The 8,919-nt window shown below is 42.0% G+C and overlaps 1 long non-coding RNA gene across 1 annotated transcript; it reads left to right on the top strand.

Moving 5' to 3' along the window:
• The first annotated feature begins 671 nt into the window (after positions 1–671).
• On the top strand, positions 672–8,475 carry LOC147374032 (uncharacterized). The gene is made up of 3 exons (XR_015162344.1): positions 672–891; positions 6,888–7,064; positions 7,316–8,475. It is a non-coding gene; the product is annotated as an uncharacterized LOC147374032 (long non-coding RNA).
• Positions 8,476–8,919: the final 444 nt, after the last annotated feature.

Raw genomic sequence — 8,919 nt, 5'->3', positions numbered from 1 at the left:
GGGGAGAGAATGACACTTAGCCTTCGTTGATGACAATTTTTAATCTTGAACAAATCTTGTAATTTTGTCTGGCTCAGTGCTTCTCCCAGAAGACACCAATACAGAACACACTAGTCTTTTTTTAACTTCCGAATTTCACATGTAAAATGTTTCTTTGTGGGCTTATTTTTCTGAACAGGGTGTATGTATCTTCTCATTCCTTCTAAGGCAGGGTGTGTGGACATCTGACTGTGCTGCTGGACTTTTAGGCTTCTTCTAAGTTGACTTTTGCGGTATTGCAGCAGACATTCTCTTGTTCACTTCCTCATGGAATGTGTGGGTCCATCAGACAGACTCCTAGAAACGGAATCTGAAAATTAAAGGTCACACATGCTTTGATAGGTCTTCCAATTTGCTCTTCTAAAAGACCTGGATATTTTCTACTTTAACCAACATGTGTCAGATTGTATGCATCCTCACCATGGAAGAACATTATCAGCCATCTAAATTTTTGCATATCTGAAGGAGAAAAATCCTCATTTTTGTTTTAATCTGCATATTTCTAATTACAAGTGCTTTGGAGCACATGTCTTATGGTTATTTGCTCCTTGCATTTCTTCTATGAATTATTTGTTCATATCCTTTGCCCCTTTTTCTATTGTAATGCTTCTGTTTTTCTTATTGGTTTATAGGATATTTTTGCTCTGGAAATCTAGGATGGATTTAGGTTTTGTGGTTCCTAAAGCTGATCAAGTTTAGAGGACCATCCGCAAGGAAAATAATATAAAATTAGAGAAGAATGTAGCTGCTTACTTCCAGCTCCTTGCCCGACCTTGGGATGAACCCACACGAGTAAGTGGTGCTGAAGCCTCCACTGCATTAACTTCATGATGAATCCCACTTTTCTAGAAGGTACTCCTTTGTTATGTTTTCAGCAAATATCTTCACTGTAAGGACACTGTAATTTTTGTGTTTGAAAATTGGCCAATAGCTTCCATTTTAATGGCCGGACTGATAACTTTTCTTCTGGGGTTGTGGCTTCTGTCCCTTTCGGGTTTTACAGGTTTCCTGGCACACCGCGTTGCCTGGCTGGCTTCTGTGCCCACTGCTCTGGCTTAGCAAGGAAATAATTATGGTGAGCTTAAGTGACTGGGGAAGAAATGATATTGTATTAACTTAAGAATGTGAGTGTCTATCCAAAGTCATGGAAACTGCCCATGCCCCTCCTGCCCCTGGTACTTGTTGATTCTGAGTCTAGAATGGTTGGTTGTCTAGAATACTCAGTACCCTCTCTGCCTGGGGGACTGGGCTGTGAGTTCCCTGGGGTTGTCCCTCGTAAGTCTGTTGGCTGGTTGTTTCTCAGGAGTGCTGTAAAGGTTTTTTTGGCTAAAGACCTTAACTTTTATTTTCCCGTGCTCTTACAAAGTTTTAAAAGATTTTTTTCTGGCAAAACAAGATTTCCGTCATGATGAGAAAGGTAGCTGTGCATTTAAGACAGTCTTAGAGCTGTTCTCTGAATTTGACTTCCTCAGAGAGAGTGAAGACAGATGTGGTTCAGAAGAAGACGAGTCAGTTGGTTGAGTGGACTAAACCAGTCACTTTGAACACAGTTTATATTTTTATAAGGCATCTATTTTACAACACAAGTTGGTACTTCTACTGTCACACACGGAATTGAAACAGAAGCATCACAGAAAGTGGCTTACCTCCTCGGGGCCAGGCAGGCTGATGGTTGCCCTTCACCTTCCCTTACTTTCTCTTCCGTCTTCTAATCTTTCTCTTTTGTTTATTTCATTTCATCGCAGAACACTGGCTGCTGCCCATTAAAGTCAACTGACAATGACTGACAAGCCAGGTCCTGCAGGCTGGCACGTGCAGCTCTGTGAGTGTAGAGTCCTCTCTGGAGAACGAGGGGTTTCTCCTGTTTCAGGACCTGGCCTCCGTGACTGACCAGGGAGCCCCTGCCCATCCCCATCTTCCCTGCTCCCTCCTCCTGCAGCCTCCATTCTCCACTTCCTCAAACACACATCCCTCTGCCAAGTAGCCCCACAGGCCTGGCTCCCTCCCTGCATCAGGTGAGGACCTCTAGCCTCCTTTGTGAGCCAATAAGAACTTTTGAGAAGAGTCTGGATTTTTTTCTCTTTTTCCCTTTAATGCAAGTTTTTAAAAAACAAGGAGCTTGATCTTCTAAGGTAAGATTTCCTTACATACTGCAGGGCTCAGGAATCTCAGCCTTAAGCCCTGAAGCTAACTGACATGAATTGATGTGGAGCTGGAGGAATTACTGGGAACAGTGGTGATGGGAAATGTGAACACAGGTCAGAAGCTTGTGATGTCTGGGAGGGTCCCGGGTGCTTCACTTACATCATTCATCTTTATAACAATTATAAAAGTAACAAAACCATTTGGAGTAGAGAGCCCAGGGCACCAAGGGACTGGTGGAGGCTGAGAACTGGTAGTCAGTGTAAGCTCTTTAAAAACAAATCAGACAAACTTGGGCTCAGCTTTTTTTTTTTAAACTTAAGACACAAACATTACATAGCATTTTCATATTTTATGATATCCGCCTTCCTCAAAGGGAACCCAGAACTGATCATTGATTGCCATTTGCAAATGCTCTGGCTGTTTCCTGGTTCTTTATCACTGGCTGACCAGCTTCACCCTTGCCCCCTGACCCCTGAACCTTCCAACCATTGTCTCCCATCTCCACCCTGTCCACTGTCTCCAGTCTTAGCCTAGATTCTGTGTACGTGGGTAGAGAAGGGTTAGGGTGAAGAGTGGTTACATTTTGCTGAAAATCTGAGCAAGAAATTTCAATGTTTATACATCCAGGGCCAAAATTTTGCCTGTAGGATGAGGTGGACTTATGATTGGATAGCCAAGATGAGTAAAAGGAAGACAGTGGGGCCCCACCACATCCTTGCCTCCTGCAGGGAGGTCAGTGATGTTGAATGAGTTACTTCCACATCCTGAACCTTCCGTGGTGTCTTCCTGTATGAAATGTGGGCCATAATCAGAGATCCAAGTAAATTAGGAAGGTGGGAACACCTAGTTTGGGGTCTGGTTCCTATGTAGTTTTACAATTGTTTTGCAGCCCAAGTCCTTTACAGACCCCAAGGCTTTGGGCTGGTTGGCTGTTAATCTGTTCCTGAGAGAACATCCAGGTGAGTTTCCCTCACCCAATGGGGCCAGTCCATTTCCCCACGGGGGCTGGTGGAGCCCATCCCAGAGATGAGACTACACAAGGTTCCTCACCCTCCAGTCTAATATTCCAGCCTACTAGTGCTGATTTTTGTGTGGGAATCTTCTTCTTTTCAGGCCCTGTAGCAATGAGCATTTTGGGTTTTGGTCTCCAAAGTCAAGTAAGAAAGCTGTACTTCCTACACCCATGATGAAGACAGCCAGAATGTCTGCATGGGGGGATGGCTCCAGGCTGAGCCACATGAGAGCCATTCTGGCCCTGCCTGAAGAGTCTTCTAGAGTCAGGAGCCGTCCAGCTCCAGCTCCAGACCAAACAGATTAGGAAGAATATAAGCAAAATTGTAGGATGCAGCACTGAAGTTCAGGAAAGGTCAAGCCTCAGTAGACAGATGTCCAGCTCCTCCAGTGTTTATTTAGTTTTACAACATCGGCGGCACCAGCAGGGGATCAGCGAGACAGACAGGGATGGGAACGACTCTTGTCCTCTCCTCTGTCCTTATCGGGATGTCCAGCTCTTCTTAATTCATTATGAGTGGGAACATCATTTTCTGACCAAAAAAAGTTGTTTTGGAATCAAATAGAATTGTCTCCTTAAACCGAAGGGAAAACCACATTACGGCTAAGACTAAATACATTCTTAAGATTTTTTATTTGGATAAGCAACAAAAACTCATATGATAATGTCATTTTTGTATATATTCAATGTTTAGATTTAAGAAAGTCCTTTCGTTTGGGTTATTGGTTCAGTCATTTACATACATTTCCTGTGTGCCAGACCCTGGCCTATAAACTAGAGATTCAGCTATTGTTTTTGTTGTTCAGTCACTAAGCAATTCAGTGCCTCTCTTTACAGTAGCTCTTACCACCCTGGGGAAGACAGACATGGAAAACAATGTTTGACAAACATTATAGAGAGATGGGTATAGGAAAGATGGGGACAGAAAAGAAAACTACTAACCATCTACAGTTTGGACAGCCTCCCAATTTGATAAGGGGTTAATATCCAAAATATGGGAGAAGGCAATGGCAACCCACTCCAGTACTCTTGCCTGGAAAATTCCATGGATGGAGGAGCATGGTAGGCTGCAGTCCATGGGGTCTCTAAGAGTTGGACACAACTGAGCAACTTTACTTTCACTTTTCACTCTTCACTTTCATGCATAGGAGAAGGAAATGGCAACCCACTCCAGTGTTCTTGCCTGGGGAATCCCAGGGACGGGGGAGCCTGGTGGGCTGCCATCTATAGGGTTGCACAGAATCGGACACGACTAAAGTGACTTAGCAGCAGCAGCAGCAGTTGTGAATCAAGCAATGCACTAGATGCTGGAGGTACACAAATATGACATCCTTATCTCCCCAAGTAGCTCATAATATAGGAAGATAAGTGATATATATAAATTAGACATAATGTGGCAAGTGCTACTTAGGAAGGAGGGAACCTAGACTGGACAGCTGGGACAAGGCTTTGCATAGAAGATGACCTTAAAAGTGAGTTCACAGGGACAGGTAGGAGTTGAATGGACACGTGAAAGTGGATCATGTTGCCAGGGAACATAGCATGTGCAATAGAACAAAGGCATGGAAAAGCTGGCAATTTGGGAAAACAGCAATACTTCTGTAGGGATGGCACACAGGATGGAAATTAGGGAGTCAAAATAGATGCAACCCTCAATTAATGGTTAAAAACAAATGACAAAAAGCCTTTTAGTCAACTAGAGCTAAGTCTGTGCATCACAACTACTGAAGCTTGTACATTCTAGAACAAGAGAAATCACGGCAATGGGAAGCCCATGCACCACAATTATAGTGTAGCCCCCACTTGCCATAACTAGAGAAAGCCCTCATGTAGCAATGAAGACCCAGCATAGCCAAAAAAGTAATAATAAAATAAATAAATGAAAATTTAGAAAAGAACAGATATGAGAATCCCAATATCACTGCAGCATTGTTTACAATAGCCAAGATATGGAAATATCCTAAGTGTTCGTAAATGGATGAATAGATAAAGAATATGTATAATAAAGGAATACTATTTAGCCATAAAAAGGAATGGAATTTGGATGGAGTTTAAGGCTATTAATGCTAAGTAAAATAAGTCATATGGAGAAAGACAATTAGTGTATTATTTCATTCAAATATGGAATCTAAAAAGGTACCCAAACAAAAAACACCAATGAACAAACGAAGTAAAGCAAAGCATGCTCACAGATACAGAGAAAAGATTGTTGGTTACCAGAAGGGAAAGGGCTTCAGGTGTTGGCAAAATAGGTGAAGATGGTCAACTGTATGGTGATAAGTGGCAGCAAGACCTGTGATGGTGCTCACAATGTAGTGTATACAGATGTCAAACTATAATGCTGTACACCTGAAACTTACATATATGTGTGAGTGTATATCTATGACTCATAGACTGAATTTCAAAGAACAATATGAATTCAATAGGGAAGAAAAGAAGAGGAAGTAGGTATAGGCAGAGGAAAGTGCAGGTACAAAGACACAAGGGTTGAGACCAAAAGAGCAAAGCATATTCTCGGAAATTCCAGCACTTTATATGCTTGTAGTCTGGGCGCTTTTAAAGATGATTGTGGTGTGAAGAGTGCAACTGATGGTGACTTCAATGCTGGGAAGGACCATAAAGCACTGGCAATCATGCCAAAGAACTTTACATCTATCCTAAGGGTAATGTGAAGGGGTTGAGCTGTAGAAAATGTAGAATTTAATATATGCCAAAGCATTTCAGGATATGTATTTTATTAAGGAGCATCATTCTGGTTACAAGGTGGATCAAAAAATGAGGCATACTTGAGCTAGGGTGATGGTAGAAAGAAAATGGGGAGAGGGCAATGTGAGGAACACTGATGGTATTCAGTTGATCAGACTCAGCAGAAGGCTGATTGGGGTAGGCAGGAGTCTTGCTTTGGTCTCCAGTTGAGGTTCTGTTGCACAGCAGAGCTCTTGGAGAACAAGGAGGACCTGTTCCATCACAACATTCAACTCACCATTGGAATTCAAGATTTGTTACAAAGATCAAGGATATCTCAGGATCAGGGAATGTGAGAAGATCAAGTGTGTGGGGAAAGAATAAAGTGTGTAGACAGATGAGGGTTGAAAGTTTATCCGGCAGTAGGGTGTGTCAGCCTCTGACTGTGGAATTGCCTGAGGATCTCGAGTGGGGAATTGTCAATGTGAGGTGGTGGTTGGAGGCTGGTCTGGGAAGGGCATGAAAGAAGAGACTCAGGCCAAGAGGTGGCAGGGGTTGCAGACTTAGCTGAAGAGCTCCAGAAGCAGGAGAAAAACGCAGGAGATGGTTTCAAAAGCTAAGGAAGTAACAGGTCCGTTGGTTTTTTTTTTTTTTTTTTTTAATTCCAAGTAAAACAAAAGGTTCCTGGGTTACAGGCACAAGTGAAATTTGATGCAGCAATCCTGAGTAGCTCCAAGGTGGAAGAAACCATCTTGGTTAGGAACTGGATTTAGAAAGGGCAGAGATCATATTTAACTCAGCAAGGACAGTTTAATCAGCCAAGTAGGGAAATGAGACTGCAGAAGGCAGAGGACTGGTGAGAAGTGAGGTGGTGAAGGACTCATGCATAACTTGCTATGAAGGAAAAGATGGTGAATACCTAGAAAGTGACTAGGTTAACAGAGGTTGAATTTTTTTTCTTTTCTTTTTTTTAAAGTGGCTATTTTGAATGTGTTTCTATTTTAAGGGGAAGCACCAGAAACAAGGAAGTAACTTTAGACCAAGCAGAACTGAGGGTGGAGGTTGAGTGGAGTTGAGGTCACAGAACCTATGACAGTACCAGCCTGGGGAGAAGGACCACATCCAGTCCCTGGGCCTGGACATCTAGGAAGATGAGCACCGTGAAGGGGAAGTGAGCAGAGAGGTAAGTTGTTACTTCGGGTCTCCATTTTTCATTACCTATATTTTTTTCACAAGTTCCTAGCCCTTATCTTCATTTTATAGTAAGATTAAGAAACATCCCCACGTTTGTTCAGCTACTAATAATAGAAGTAGGTTTTTCAATCAAATGTCTTTGGGCTTCAAATCCAGTGAGTTTTCAGAAACTAAGCAAAATGTATGAATGTGCACATATTAGATGTACTATTGACAATACATGAAAATTCATTTCCACAGGGCTTATTTTTTCCATTTTTCTTTGAAATCATCTTCCACAGTTATGCCCAAATAAGCTTTCTAAACCATAGCTCTGATAAGACTCCTTATGGCAGAAAGTGAAGAAGAACTAAAGAGCCTCTTGATGAAAGTGAAAGAGGAGAGAGAAAAAGTTGGCTTAAAACTCAACATTCAGAAAACGAAGATCATGGCATCTAGTCCCATCACTAGATGGGGAAACAGTGGAAACAGTGGCTGACTTTATTTTTCTGGGCTCCAAAATCACTGCAGATGATGATTGCAACCATGAAATTAAAAGATGCTTACTCCTTGGAAGGACAGTTATGACCAACCTAGACAGCATATTAAAAAGCAGAGACATTACTTTGTCAACAAAGGTCTGTCTAGTCAAGGCTATGGTTTTTCCAGTGGTCATGTGTGGATGTGAGAGTTGAACTATAAAGAAAACTGAGCACCGAAGAATTGATGCTTTTAAACTGTGGTGTTGGAGAAGACTCTTGACAGTCCCTTGGCCTGCAAGGAGATCCAACCAGTCCATCCTAAAGGAGATCAGTCCTGGGTGTTCATTGGTAGGACTGATTTTCAAGCTGAAACTCCAGTACTTTGGCCACCTGATGCAAAGAGCTGACTCATTTGAAAAGACCTTGATGCTGGGAAAGATTGGGGGCAGGAGGAGAAGGGGACGACAGAGGATGAGATGGTTGGATGGCATCACAGACTCAATGGACATGGGTTTGGGTGGACTCCAGGAGTTGGTGATGGACAGAGAGGCCTGGCATGCTGCAGTTCATGGGGTCGCAAAGAGTCGGACACAACTGAGCAACTGAACTGAATTGATAGCCTCAAAACGGTGGACAGTCTCCCATTGCCTGAAGAATCAAGCCTTAATCACGCAGTATGGCCCAAGACCCTTTGCAATCTGGTCTATAACCTACTCTTCCAAACGAACTGAGGATTCATCTTGCCCTTCTGAGGATGAAAAAGGTACCCTTTCCTCGAAATGCCTCATGCCTTTATTAGAAAACTGTCATACTGATTTTTTTAAAATAAAAATAATTTTCTTGAGATATATTTTATATGGTAAAATTTCACCCATTTTAAGTGTAAATTGATGACTTCAATAAATTTATAGAGTTGTGCAGCCATTAGCACTATCTAAACAGAAGTGTTTTAGAGTACTTCTAATACCTGGAAAATATTCTTATTCCTGTTTGCAGTAAATCCCTAGTCTTGTCATTTCATGTAAATGAATCATACAATATGTAGTCTTGCATCTGACATCTACCAGAATATTTTTGGGGTTCATTCATGTAATATGCATCAGTGGTCCATTTCTATTTTATTATTGAATAGTATTCCATTATATTTTAATTCATATGAATATACCATAATTTATATGTGCAGGGAAATGGCAACCCACTCCAGTGTTCTTGCCTGGAAAATCCTATGGACAGAAGAGCCTGGTGGGCTATAGTCCATGAGGCCACAAAGAGTTGGACATGACAGAGGTTTAGCACATCACAAGTTAATGGACATTTGGATTGCTTGCACATTTTAGCCACTATGACTTCTACTGCTATGATCATTTGTATACAAGTTTTTGT

Source organism: Bos grunniens, chromosome 4 (assembly GCF_055505025.1).
Source record: "Bos grunniens cultivar Pamir isolate PY7600 chromosome 4, Bosgru_T2T1.0, whole genome shotgun sequence".
NCBI classification, from domain to species: Eukaryota; Metazoa; Chordata; class Mammalia; order Artiodactyla; family Bovidae; genus Bos; species Bos grunniens.
This window is presented reverse-complemented; position numbering and strand designations above follow the sequence as displayed.